Genomic DNA, 15,377 nt, shown 5'->3' with positions numbered 1-15,377 from the left:
TTCCCAGTTGCAGAGATCCTCACAGCCAACAGAAGTACTTCCCCCGGGGTCTACTCTCCAAGCCCCACGTTGCAGCACCCAGCCCCTGTGTGCACTGGTGGACACCGTCTCAGGCTGGGGCACACAGGGCTGTGGCCTGGACCATCTGTGTAAGTCTCACTCTGTTCTGCCTGCCATAGACCAGTTGCTGGGCTCTCCTCCAAGCCCCTGAAGCTCCCCCTCTGTCCCAGCTGAACTCCCCACCGGTGAGGGGCTTCTCCAGATGCTGGAACCTCTCGTCTCCTTCAGCTCCCTGCCAGGGGCTCAGGTCCCATCCTGCTTCCTCTCCTCTTCCTTTTGTCCTACCCAGTTACATGGGGATCTTTCATGTTCTTTTAGGTGTGTGCGGTCCTCTGCTAGCATTCAGCAGGTGCTCTGTGAAAACTGTTCCATTTGTAGATGTATTCTTGATGAGTTTGTGGGGAGAGATGAACTCCACGTCCTCCTACTCCTCCACCATCTTGAAAAACCCCTAACTTATATTTCTTATGGAAAAAAAAACCCATAGGGAATAAAATAAGAATCACACATAAATCTGATTTCCAAAAATCCCATGTTCTCCCATCTGTTTACATCTGCAGGGCAGATACATTTGCTGTTCCCATGCAGGGGTAACCCCTCTCCTCTGGGTCATGACACACCCAGCTATAGCGTGGCTGTGTTGGGCACAGCCCAGAGGACAGTGAATGTGAATGTCCACCTTTCCTCTCACAGATTTGACCCTGCATCCTGACTGCTTCATCAGCCTTCTCACTTGCCTCTGAAGGCCAGCTTTGGCCCAGGGCTGCACAGGATTAGTGACAGCTGTGACACTTTCCCAGCTTGGTGGTTAACCAAGACTTCTGGGATTTATGCTCACTTGAAGATACCAGGAGTTGCCTTGGGTAAAGAGATCAAAGAAACAAACTATTCACCTCCTTTAAAATTGTTTACTTCCCTTAAAGCTTCAGCTGAGTGACTAAGAATGTCTTCAAAAAGTTGTCTCACCAATGAAAGAAACATTTTTATAATTAAACTAGTGCCAAATGGTTAGTAGTAAGTTCTACATTGTGATTGATTGATCCTTTTACTGGAGGGCAGTGATCTATCTATTGATACATGTTCTCAGCTCAGACGTGAAGGAATTAGGGTTGGGGACTCACTCAGGGTCAGTGAGGCAATAGAGGGTGTGGGAGAGCACCCTGAACTATCAAAATGAGGGTGGCAGTCTTTCTGGGATGGAAATCTGATTTCTGGTTTGTTCATTGATTTCTTGTAACTGTTTGTTCACTGGCTGCTGTTTGGCTTCCTGGAATGTAGTGGAATATTTTGTTTACTGCCTAGAAGTCCTAGCTTATCAAATTCACACAAATACTCAGGAACACACTGATCAAAAATGGAAATTTCTGAGATACAACATCTGATCGAAAGCAAGTTTTACATTCTCATAGCCCTTCTGCAGGCTTGGCTTGAACCACTGAAAGGCAGTCTGATTTCATGTCTGGGCACTTCTACCTCTGCTTCTCTTTCTGTCCTTTCCTTTGTCCTTCCCCTCCTTCCATACCCCAAATTTCTCAGCCTCAGCCTAGGAAGCAGAGCAGTACTCCTCACACTTTACTGTGAAAGCCAATGGCCAAGGGGTCTTGTTAGAATGTGGATTCGGGTTCACTAGGAATACCAGGCAATGGTGTTGCTCCTCCTGTGAGGACCACACTTTGAGGGCCCAGGCTCTGAGCCTCTGTAGGATTGGGAAGCCCTGGTGGGGGGGGTGGACTGCAAGCTTGGTTGCAGACTAAGCCAAGTGTCTGGTTCTGAGGGTGAAGGGGCCTGGTTCATGGTGACACAGAATTGTCAACTTCGAGGAGCTCTCATGTGACCAGACTCAGGTCCCGTGAGCCCCTCTGGGCTGAAACTGCTGCAGCTATTTTTCCAAGGTCTTAGCTCACAGCGTTCCTGCTGCCGTAGGGTGGGACAAATGTGAGAAATGCTTTACCTCCCTGTTTGGCCTGGTTTCCGATGATGAGAGAAGGACTTTCCTCCAGTTCTAGGGGCACGAGGGTCATGTCTCCTGATAGTTCCACATGTGCAAGATAGTGGAGTCAAGTGTTCTGACCATTACGCTGCTCTGGATATTCAGGGTCGATATTGACCAACTTTGCTGTTCTTCAATGTTAGAGACAAACTGTTTAGATCACTTCTTTCCCCTTGTTCTATTCTTCCAGGCTTATTACCTGACAGTGACTGGAAAGTCTGGTAGCACCTGACTTGGGCAGTCCCCTGCCACGAGGTAAGCTGCTGTGTGAATGTGGTTTTTTTGTTAATTTTAAAAAAATATTTATTTATTTATTTGTTTGTTTGTTTTAAACATTTTTATTGGAGTATAATTGCTTTACAATGGTGTGTTGGTTTCTGCTTTATAACAAAGTGAATAAGTTATACATAGACATATGTTTCTATATCTCTTCCTTCTTGCATCTCCCTCCCTCCCACCCTCCCTATCCCACCCCTCTAGGTGGTCACAGAGCACCGAGCTGATCTCCCTGTGCTATGCGGCTGCTTCCCACTAGCTATCTATTTTACATTTGGTTGTGTATATATGTCCATGCCACTCTCTCACTTTGTCACAGCTTACCCTTCCCCCTCCCCATATCCTCAAGTCCATTCTCTAGTAGGTCTGTGTCTTTATTCCTGTCTTACCCCTAGGTTCTTCATGACATTTTTTCCCCTTAAATTCTATATATATGTGTTAGCATACGGTATTTGTCTTTCTCTTTCTGACTTACTTCACTCTGTATGACAGACTCTAGGTCTATCCACCTCATTACAAATAGCTCAATTTTGTTTCTTTTTATAGCTGAGTAATATTCCATTGTACATATGTGCTGCATCTTCTTTATCCATTCATCTGTTGATGGACACTTAGGTTGCTTCCATGTCCTGTCTATTGTAAATAGAGCTGCAATGAACATTTTGGTACATGACTCTTTTTGAATTATGGTTTTCTCAGGGTATATGCCCAGTAGTGGGATTCTGGGTCATACGGTAGTTCTATTTGTAGTTTTTTAAGGAACCTCCATACTGTTCTCCATAGTGGCTCTACCAACTCACATTCCCACCAGCAGTGCAAGAATGTTCCATTTTCTCCACACCCTCTCCAGCATTTATTGTTTCTAGATTTTTCACTGATGGCCATTCTGACTGGTGTGAGATGATATCTCATGGTACTTTTGATTTGCATTTCCCTAATGATTAATGATGTTGAGCATTCTTTCATGTGTTTGTTGGCAGTATGTATATCTTCTTTGGAGAAATGTCTATTTAGGTCTTCTGCCCATTTTTGGATTGGGTTGTCTGTTTTTTTGTTATTGAGCTGCATGAACTGCTTGTGAATTTTGGAGATTAATCCTTTGTCAGTACTTCATTTGCAAATATTTTCTCCCATTCTGAGGATTGTCTTTTAGTCTTGTCTATGGTTTCCTCTGCTGTGCAAAAGCATTGCAGTATCATTAGGTCCCATTTGTTTATTTTTGTTTTTATTTCCATTTCTCTAGGAGGTGGGTCAAAAAGGATCTTGCTGGGATTTATGTCATAGAGTGTTCTGCCTATGTTTTCCTCTAAGAGTTTGATAGTTTCTGGCCTTACATTTAGGTCTTTAATCCATTTTGAGCTTATTTTTGTGTATGGTGTTAGGGAGTGATCTAATCTCACACTTTTAAATGTACCTATCCAGTTTTCCCAGCACCACTTATTGAAGAGGCTGTCCTTTCTCCACTGTACATTCCTGCCACCTTTATCAAAGATAAGGTGACCATATGTGTGTGGGTTTATCTCTGGGCTTTCTATCCTGTTCCATTGATCTATCTTTCTGTTTTTGCACCAGTACCGTACTATCTTGATTACTGTAGCTTTGTAGTATAGTCTGAAGTCAGGAAGCCTGATTCCTCCAGCTCCATTTTTCATTCTCAAGATTGCTTTGGCTATTCGGGGTCTTTTGTGTTTCCATGCAAATTGTGAAATTTTTTGTTCTAGTTCTGTGAAAAATGCCAGTGGTAGTTTGATAGGGATTGCATTGAATCTGTAGATTGCTTTGGGTAGTAGAGTCATTTTTACAATGTTGATTCTTCCAATCCAAGAACATGGTATATCTCTCCATCTATTTGTATCATCTTTAATTTCTTTCATCAGTGTCTTATAATTTTCTGCATACATGTCTTTTGTCTCCTTAGGTAGGTTTATTCCTAGATATTTTATTCTTTTTGTTGCAGTGGTAAATGGGATTGTTTTCTTGATTTCATTTTCAGATTTTTCCTCATTAGTGTATAGGAATGCCAGAGATTTCTGTGCATTAGTTTTGTTTCCTGCTACTTTACCATATTCATTGATTAGCTCTAGTAGTTTTCTGGGAACATCTTTAGGATTCTCTATGTATAGTATCATGTCATCTGCAAACAGTGACAGCTTTACTTCTTCTTTTCCGATTAGGATACCTTTTATTTCCTTTTCTTCTGTGATTGCTGTGGCTTAAACTTCCAATACGATGTTGAATAAGAGTGGTGAGAGTGGGCAACCTTGTCTTGTTCCTGATCTTAGTGGAAACGCTTTCAGTTTTTCACCATTGAGGACAATGTTGGCTGTGGGCTTGTCATATATGGCCTTTATTATGCTGAGGAAAGTTCCCTCTATGTATACTTTCTGGATGGTTTTTATCATAAATGGGTGTTGAATTTTGTTGAAAGCTTTCTCTGCATCTATTGAGATGACCATATTGTTTTTCTCCTTCAATTTGTTAATATGGTGTATCAGATTGATTGATTTGCATATATTGAAGAATCCTTGCATTCCTAGAATAAACCCCACTTGATCATGTTGTATGATCCTCTTAATGTGGTGTTGGATTCTGTTTGCTAGTATTTTGTTGATGATTTTTGCATGTATATTCATCAGTGATATTGGCCTGTAGTTTTCTTTCCTTGTGACATTCTTGTCTGGTTTTTGTAGCAGGGTGATGGTGGCCTCATAGAATGACTTTGGGAGTGTTCCTCCCTCTCCTATAATTTAGAAGAGTTTGAGAAGGATAGGTGTTAGCTCTTCTCTAAATGTTTGATAGAATTCGCCTGTGAAGCTATCTAGTCCTGGGCTTTTGTTGTTGGAAGATTTTTAATCACAGTTTCAATTTCACTACTTGTGATTGGTCTGTTCATATTTTCTATTTCTTCCTGATTCAGTCTTGCCACATTGTGCCTTTCTAAGAATTTGTCCATTTCTTCCAGGTTGTCCATTTTATTGGCATAGAGTTGCTTGTAGTAATCTCTCGTGATCTTTTGTATTTCTGCGGTGTCATTTGTTACTTCTCTTTTTTCATTTAATTCTATTGATTAGAGTCTTCTCCCTTTTTTTTTTTTTTTGATGAGCACGACTAGTGGTTTATCAATTTTGTTTATCTTCTCAAAGAACCAGGTTTTAGTTTTATTGATGTTTGCTATCGTTTCCTTCATTTCTTTTTCATTTATTTCTGATCTGATCTTTATGATTTCTTTCCTTCTGCTAACTTTGGGGTTTTTTTGTTCTTGTTTCTCTAATTGCTTTAGGTGCAAGTTTAGGTTTTTTATTCGAGATATTTCCTGTTTCATAAAGTAGGATTTTATTGCTATAAAATTCCTTCTTAGAACTGCTTTTGCTGCATCCCTTAGGTTTTGGGTCGTCGTGTCTCCATTGTCATTTGCTTCTAGGTATTTTTTGATTTCCTCTTTGATTTCTCCAGTGATCACTTTGCTATTAAGTAGTGTATTGTTTAGCCTCCATGTGTTTGTACTTTTTACAGATCTTTTCCTGCAGTTGATATCTAGACTCATAGCGTTGTCGTCAGAAAAGATACTTGATACAATTTCAATTGTCTTAAATTTATCAAGGCTTGATTTGTGACCCAAGATATGATCTATCCTGGAGAATGTTCCATGAGCACTTGAGAAAAATGTGTATTCTCTTGTTTTGGGATGGAATATCCTATAAATATCAATTAAGTCCATCTTGTTTAATGTATCATTTAAAGCTTGTGTTTCCTTATTTATTTTCATTTTGGATGATCTATCCATTGGTGAAAGTGGGCTGTTAAAGGCCCCTACTATGAATGTGTTACTGTCGATTTCCCCTTTTATGGATGTTAGTATTTGCCTTATGTATTGAGGTGTTCCCATGTTAGGTGCATAAATATTTACAATTGTTATATCTTCTTTGTGGATTGATCCCTTGATCATTATGTAGTGTCCTTCTTTGTCTCTTCCAATAGTCTTTATTTTAAAGTCTAATTTGTCTGATATGAGAATTGGTACTCCAGCTTTCTTTTGGTTTCCATTTGCATGGAATATCTTTTTCTATCCCCTTACTTTCAGTCTGTATGTGTCTCTAGGTCTGAAGTGGGTCTCTTGTAGACAGCATATATATGGGTCTTGTTTTTGTATCCATTCAACCAGTCTCTGTCTTTTGGTGGAGAATTTAATCCATTTACATTTAAGGTAACTATCGATATGTATGTTCCTATTCCCATTTTCTTAATTGTTTTGGGTTTGTTATTGTAGGTCTTTTCCTTCTCTTGTGTTTCTTGCCTAGAGAAGATCCTTTAGCATTTGTTGTAAAGCTGGTTTGGTGGTGCTGATGTCTCTCAGCTTTTGCTTGTCTGTAAAGCTTTTAATTTCTCCATCAAATCTGAATGAGATCCTTGCTGGGTAGAGTAATCTTGGTTGCAGGTTTTTCTCCTTCATCACTTTAAATATGTCCTGCCAGTCTCTTCTGGCTTGCAGAGTTTCTGCTGAAAGATCAGCTGTTAACCTTATGGGGATTCCCTTGTGTGTTATTTCTTGTTTTTCCCTTGCTGCTTTTAATATGCTTTCTTTGTATTTAATTTTTGACAGTTTGATTAATATGTGTCTTGGCATAATTCTCCTTGGATTTATCCTGTATGGGACTCTCTGTGCTTCCTGGACTTGATTAACTATTTCCTTTCCCATATTCAGGAAGTTTTCAACTATAATCTCTTCAAATATTTTCTCAGTCCCTTTCTTTTTCTCTTCTTCTTTTGGAACCCCTATAATTCGACTGTTTGTGCGTTTAATGTTGTCCCAGAGGTCTCTGAGACTGTCCTCAGTTCTTTTCATTCTTTTTCCTTTACTCTGCTCTGCAGTAGTTATTTCCACTATTTTATCTTCCAGGTCACTTATCTGTTTTTCTGCCTCAGTTATTCTGCTATTGATCCCATCTAGAGTATTTTTAATTTCATTTATTCTGTTGTTCATCATTGCTTGTTTCATCTTTAGTTCTTCTAGGTCCTTGTTATATGTTTCTTGCATTTTGTCTATTCTATTTCCAAGATTTTAGATCATCTTTACTATCATTATTCTGAATTCTTTTTCAGGTAGACTGCCTATTTCCTCTTCATTTGTTAGGTCTGGTGCATTTTTATCTTGCTCCTTCATCTGCTGTGTGTTTTTCTGTCTTCTCATTTTGCTTATCTTACTGTGTTTGGGGTCTCCTTTTTGCAGGCTGCAGGTTCATAGTTCCCGTTGTTTTTGGTGTCTGTCCCCAGTGGCTAAAGTTGGTTCAGTGTGTTGTGTAGGTTTCCTGGTAGAGCGGACTAGTGCCTGTGTTCTTGTGAATGAGGCTGGATCTTGTCTTTCTGGTGGGCAGATCCACGTCTGGTGGTGTGTTTTGGGGTGTCTGTGGACTTATTATGACTTTAGACAGCCTCTCTGCTAACCGGTGGGGTTGTGTTCCTGTCTTGCTAGTTGTTTGGCATAGGGTGTCCAGCACTGTAGCTTGCTGGTCGTTGAGTGAAGCTGGGTGTTGTTGTTGAGATGGAGATCTTTGGGAGATTTTGGTATTACGTGGAGCTTGGAGTTCTCTTGTGGACCAGTGTCCTGAAGTTGGCTCTCCCACCTCAGAGGCACAGCATTGACTCCTGGCTGTAGCAGCAAGAGCCTCTCATCCATACGGCGACTTGCAGAACATTCTTCATGGAGCCGCTGTCCAGCAGACGGATGCCCCAGTTGAACAGGAGCCCCTTGCCACCTGAATGTTGTTTTAATCACAATACCTCCAGCATCCTGTGCTCCTCTTTTGCTCCCTGTCTTATTAGAGCTCCTAGGCGTCATGACTTTGGATTTCTGAGACTCATAATATAGCAACAGATTTTAAGAATAAACAAATGCAAAAGTATGCAGAGACTATGCTGTGAAAACAAGTAAATTAGAAAATCATCTCAATGAAATGATTTCAAATCCAAAGGCTAAAAAGGCTTTAGCCTGGTATTCTTGGATTCCTAGAAATCAAATTAACTCATGAAATCAAGGAGGAACAGGAGTAATTAGAGAAATATATTACAGTTTTACTATCAGAACAGGAGCAAGGAAAACAATAAAATAAAATAGAGGAAGACAATATGATTAAGCTAGATAAAGGAGAGATTTCCTCAGGATATGTAATATAATATGGATGTCAAAGTAGAAGAAATGAAACAGAAAATCAGACACTTGAAAGCTAGGAGAGGCAGATATGAAAGGGAAAAACAAGATAAGCGTACGTATAATTGCTCTTAAACAGAGCTTTAGAAAAGAGGGAAATATTTTAGGTGTTACTATATCAGAAGTAGTGATGGGTCCAATAAAGGCAAGGGAACCAATGTCTTCAGGAGAAAACTGTAATGACTTCTCAGAAGATGCCAGAATCCAGAACACAATGGATAAAACACTGTGAGAGCTGCAAATACAGACTCCAGCATAAAAGAAATGGGCAACCATCCTTGTAAATTGGGACAGCTATTTCAAGGGGTTATGGAAAAACACTACTTGAGAGAAGAATACTAGGAAGAAGAATGATTTGGAAACCTTCAAAATGACATGGACATTGCTTGCACCTTGAGGGAACGTACCCAAGAAATGTATGGAATTAGTACACTAAGAGAAGGCACAGAAAAAAAAGGGAATATTAAATGGGAGCCAGCAGATAATAATAGATGATGTCCAGGCCTGGGTTGACCTGATGGGAGAAACTGTCCTTGGTGAATGGGATTATGCAACTTGGTGATGCTTTGAAGGTGGGAAGGTTTGAACAGTGGATGACTATAGTAGACCCAGATTGTTTTGATTTCTTATTTCTTGCTGTAGGAAAATGTGCAAGACAAAATCTGAAGGAGTATTTTCCAAAATCATATATCTGAGCCAGAAATCAAAGGGAAAGTAAAAGGAAAGAAGGGAGGCAGATTCTAGGAACATTTTAGCACTACCTGTGTTAGAACATAAAGGGTGATTAAGGTGTAACTTGAACATTTAGAAACTCAACTGATCCTTCCTGAAATGGATAGGGGAATAACAGATGGCAACAGCACATAGAAGAGCACTCAGTGTTCTCTGCTTACTCTTCCAGACCCACTGTCCATCCTTCCAGACCTGCTCTGTGCTTCTAGAGGCCGACCTCTATCACTCAGACTGCTTTACTCTCTTGATCGGGTTGAGTCCAGCAGGATTAGAGAGCAAGAGAGGGGGGCTGAGGTATTTATTCACTGACTCCTTGCCTGCCAAATTACAGTTTGACAGTGGATGCATTTCCCTGTTGGGCAGGCCCTCTCCTACTGCTACAGCTCCCTTCTCTCACCCCTTCAGCCGGGGCTGGTAATAGCTTCCCTGGATGCTTCACTTGTAGTTTACCTTTACCTGCCCACAAATCCTCAAACACAGTGCTCAAAGGAAAAATGAAAATTTAGAGCTCTTTAATGATACAGAAAGCAAAAAAGATACTTCAAACAAGATCTGTTCACTGATGGTGTCATCATTGTAGATCTCTAAAACTTTACAGTAATAGAGTTATTCCTTGCAAGATGTCTCGAATGCAACTCTTCAAGTGAAAGACAGTATATGCGGGGGTGGGGCGCGGGATTTCCCCTTAGGTGAAGTAAATACATAGGGTCAAAATTAGCTTCCCAATGGGAACTTTCTCCCTGTTAAATGGTCTCCTGGTGAGGCTGCATCCAGAGACCTTTGTTGTCTGTTGTCTTCCCCTTTTAGCACAGAGTCTTGGCTACGGTCTGTGGTAACACTAAGTACTTAGATCTGGAGATACAGAAATGGAGAGATTAACTACATTAGGGGCTATATTTTGTCATTATGGGACTAGTGCTGTGATAACTTTATGTGTCTTATTGACTTTTTTGACTTTATTTGTAAGTGAGACATATGCAAGGCTTATCAGTTAATTCAAGGGTCTGAGAAAATTAAATTCATATGATGGTCAAGAGCCAAGGCAACAGCTACCGAAAAATCCAAATTCTACCCAAGCATCACAAATCCTCCAATTTGAGATTGAGAAAAATTAAAAATTTAGAGGGATTATAATATAATAATCATATAGATTTAAAATTCTTTGGATTTTGGATTTTAAAAGGCAAGATAATTTAATGTTAGACTTTAACTTGTGAAAAAATTCATTTTTGAACATTAATTTCTCACTGAAAAATTCACAGTTGGAGTTGATTTCTCTTCAAACTTGGGGACACTTACTCTTGGTATTCTCTGAATGAAGTGCAGTATTTTATGTTGTTAATAATAACATTGCAGAACCTCTGAGGAGCTGTATTAGATCTTACAGCTGGGAAAATTTGGGATGGGAATGGAATAGAGAGTGAGTTTTTCAGCTTTGAAGTTAATTGAATTAATAAACTGCATCAGCCCACTTCAGAGCTCTTGGAGAGCAAAATATTAAACTGTCCCCCAGTGTCTGAGAAGAACCCACAAATAAGCAATGGTTGGCATTGGGAGATTGACCTCATGGAGATGGGACAGACTTCTGAGCTCCTCCCCACTCATCTGTTTGAACATGGGATGAATGCAGTGGTTCTCAACTACAGCTGCTCATTAGAATCTCCTGGGAAGTTCTTAAAATCCCAATACTCAGGCCACTTCCTAGACTTACTAAATCAGAATCTTACTGATCTCACTCATTGCCCCTCAAGGTAGTAGAACAAAATGCTGATTGAGGAGTTTGGGAGAATAACTGGGCATACATTTCCTCTTCTTTCTTGTGTTTGGACCTTCCTACTGAAAGAAGTGTCTGCTTTCCTCTGGTTAAGAGATAAACAATGTTTCTCGGTGCTTTGTAACCACCTAGAGGGGTGGGATATGGAGGGTGGGAGGGAGACGCAAGAGGGAAGAGATATGGGGATATATGTATATGTATAGCTGATTCACTTTGTTATAAAGCAGACCTAACTAACTAACTAACACACCATTGTAAAGCAATTATACTCCAATAAAGGCGTTTAAAAAAAAAGCCTTTTGCTTTTTAAGTGAGGCCCGTGTTGGTCCATCTCTGAGTGCATAAAATTAATTCAGGGCTGAGATATGAGAAAGGCAACTTGGTCCCTATGTTCTCCAAGCAGCTTTATCAGTTAAAAGAATAAAAATCAATGTTCTACCTTCATCTGCCTGACTTCTGTGTTTTTCCTCTCAATTTGTTCTGACTTTAAGAGAGGAACAGAATAAACCAGAACCCAGGTTGGACTAATCCATGTGGATGCCAAAAGCAGGCTAATAATTTGGCAACACTTTAAATCAATATTTTAAAAATACTTGTTCATTTTTATAAGTGAGGGGGGCACATTTATATTTTGCTAAGAAAATTTTTATGCTTGTTTTTTTATGTCTGAAATTACATGCATTGCACCAAATGTGACCTAATATTTTAACTTACTTGGTTTATCTTTCCTTTTTTTAAAAAAATTCATTAATTAATTACATTTTTGTCTGTGTTGGGTCTTCATTGCTGCTCATGGGCTTTTTCTAGTTGCGGCGAGCGGGGGCTACGTTTTGTTGTGGTGTGCGGGCTTCTCATTGTGGGGGCTTCTCTTGTTGCAGAGCATGGGCTCTAGGTGCACGGGCTTAGTTGCTCTGTGACATGTGGGATCTTCTTGGACCAGGGCTCAAACCTGTGTCCCGTGCAGTGGCAGACGGATTCTTAACCACTGCACCACCAGGGAAGCCCATAGTTTGTCTTTCATTTCTAGGTTTTTATAGTGCTCATGATTGGATAGCTTTAGTCATTCGGACTCACTAAGGATAGAAATAATTTACATAGAAATTCTTGCTAAATCTTATTCAAAATATTTTGAAAGCTCATTTTCCTGGCTTTTATGTAGGCAAAGTATTTCTCACTTGTTAGTTGTTCCTATTTTGTCTTTATTTTTCTTTTGGAATTTTCTGAACCAGACAACTTCAAAATCATACTACAAAGTTTATAATACAGATAGTAGTAAATCACTCATTGGTAGCAAAAGGCATTACACAGTGTTGACAGGACGTCCAGCTTCAGATTACTGTAGTAACATCATGAAATGTGCATATGTACCTTGTGGAAATAGTCAACACAGAGACATCAGCACCTTTGAAATTTTCACTCGAGGATACTGCCTTCGTCCATGTGAGATGGACCACACTGTGCCTGTGACTCTGGTCATGTGTGGAAACTGATACCACAATTTCTGTGTATTCCCTGTGCTTTAGTGTCCCTTGTAGGCTGATCAGACTGGGCACCTAGCTCTCTGACTCCTCTTTTAATCAGGGACTGGCCAGGATGCAAGAGGAGAGACTGCTAGTCAAAATGCCAAATAGAGGCCAGGCTTCAAGTTAGTGGTGTTGGCATTTTTCAACTGAATAGCGAGTTCTGATGGCTATGGTTAGAAGTGGTGGGCTAGGGCTTGTGTGAATGCCTTTTAATGAAAGGTCCTGAGGGCTTACGAGGTAGAAAAATATGAGGAGGATTCTGATGATGAGATATTTATATAAATGGGATGATTTTTGACTTCATGAATAGAGACATTAAAATAGTACGTATCTAGGGTTCCCTGAGCAAAGTAATGCAGAGTTGAAGTAAAATAAAGTAAAAAATATTTTCCTTTACTGAAAAGCAATGGATGGTGATAGGCTTTAATGAAATAATTTAAAATTATGTATATGGCCTTTTGATATTATTAATCAATTGTTATATAAACTTATTATTGACATTTGCATTAATATATAGCTGGCTTATTGATAAGAAGACTCTCCTTTTATGTCTAGTTTCTCCAGAGAAAATCAGAAATGAATGTCTACAAAGATAGTTAGGTAAAGAAACACTGGATTATTTGGGTCACTTAGGAAACATCTGATTTAACTATCCTAGAATCTCTTAGTCCTTGTATTAAAACCTATTACTGCTCTTTTATCCTAACTCTATGCAAAAAAGTAACCTTAGTAACCTATGCAAAAAAGTACATTAGAACTCAGGTGTACTCATGTCCCAGGTCAAGCCCTATTTACCTATAATTAACTAGGAGGCCTGTTCTCAATATAGAGATTTCTTCCTAATGAAATTTGTATCACTCTGTTCACTGGTGGCACTTTGTGCAACTACCTCCTTCCTCAACCTTGGAAGATGAACAGGGACCAAATATTATTACTTTATACCTAATGGTTCTATACATTAGGGACTTCACTCAGTAATTTCTGAAACTTCTACCACCAACATGCTTCACTGAAACACATTAAGATGTCTAGCTTGGGACTTCCCTGGTGGTCCAGTAGTTAAGAATCTGCCTTTCAATGTAGGAGACAAGGGTTCAATCCCTGGTCAGGGAACTAAAATCCCACATGCCATGGGACAAATAAACCCCCCACGCTGCAACTACTGAGTCTGCATGCCTCAATTAGAGAGCCCATGTGCTGCAAACTACAGAGCCCATGTGTCCTGGAGCCTGTGCACCACAACTAGAGAGCCTGTGCACTACAACTAGAGAGAAGCCTGTGTGCTGCAATGAAACTGAAAGATCCCGTGTGTCGCAGCAAGGATCCCGTGTGCTGCAACTAAGACCCGACACAGCCAAAAATAATAAAAAGATTAAAAAAAGAATTCTAACTTATTGAAAATGTATCTGCCCCCATCTTGTTTTAAATTGCAGAATGAATCAAATCAATAGTACCTTGATAATCTTTAGAAAGGTTCCTAATTTGATGAAAATCTGACATTTTTGAGTGTGACTATGGTATAGATTGATAATGTAAATCTTAGAGTGGTTAAATTAGCTGAGATTTCACTTTGTTCAGCAAATCAGCTTCTGAGTCATTAAGAGTTGGCAGTAATGTGATGGAGCATTTGGACATATGAAAAGACACTTGGCAGATCTTGTCTGGTTTACGTGTTGAAAATTTGACAAGGTTAGCAAAGAATAATTAATGATAAATCTTAGGGAAGGACAGGAAGCGTGAATACTCACATTTGTTGTAATCAGTTTTTTTTCCCCACTCTATTCTTCAGTTTGGGTTAATTCTAGGGATCTTCTTCAAGTTTACTGATCCATTTTCCTGTTATTGCCAATCTGTTGTTTAGCCCACTGAGTGAATACTTCATTTCAGATATTGCAATTTAGAATTCTAAATTTATTTTTATTCTTTTTTTTTTTTTTTTTTTGCTGTACGTGGGCCTCTCACTGCTGTGGCCTCTCCCGCTGCGGAGCACAGGCTCCGGACGCGCAGGCTCAGCGGCCGTGGCTCACGGGCCCAGCCGCTCCGCGGCAAGTGGGATCTTTCCGGACCGGGGCACAAACCCATATCCCCTGCATCGGCAGGCGGACCCTCAACCACTGCGCCACCAGGGAAGCCCTATTTTTATTCTTTTTTAAATAGAATCTCCATCTATTTACTGATTAAGACCATATTTTCTTTAAGTCCTTGAAGATGTTTATAGCTACTTTAAAGCCATTGTCTGAAGATTCCAACTTCTGTATTATCTCACGGTCTGTTTCCATTCATAGTTATTTTTTCTTGATTATGGTCCACATTTTCCTGCTTCTTTGTATGGCTAGAATTATTTATTGTTTGCTATGTATTGTGGATGGTACATTATAAAGCGTCTGGGTTATGTTGCCTTCCTTTAAAGAATGTTGAGGTAGATAATTTTGGGGTGTTTCTCCTTCATCTTTCAGGCTTGGTTTTCAGCTTTGTTAGAGGAGGGCTATCCAATGAACCTTTCTGTAATGATGGTAATGTTCTATATCTCTGTTGTCCACTGTGGTTGCCACTAGTCACATTTAAATCTTAAGCATTTGAAATGTGGCAAATGAGACCGACAAAATGAATTTTAAATTTTATTTAATTTTAATTAGTTGAAATTTAAATATAAATTGCTATGTGTGGTTAGTGGCTACTGCATTGGTCAGTGCAGGTCTAGATTAAATCTTACTGTAGGGTATGGTCCTTCCTCCAGACCCTTCTGGAATCTCAGTGAATGGGGTGTTGATGAGTCTCTCCATTCTGACTGGGCCAGAGCACCAGTGTCTTCCAGAA

This window comes from Tursiops truncatus, chromosome 8 (genome assembly GCF_011762595.2).
Source record: "Tursiops truncatus isolate mTurTru1 chromosome 8, mTurTru1.mat.Y, whole genome shotgun sequence".
Lineage (NCBI taxonomy): Eukaryota > Metazoa > Chordata > Mammalia > Artiodactyla > Delphinidae > Tursiops > Tursiops truncatus.
This window is presented reverse-complemented; position numbering follows the sequence as displayed.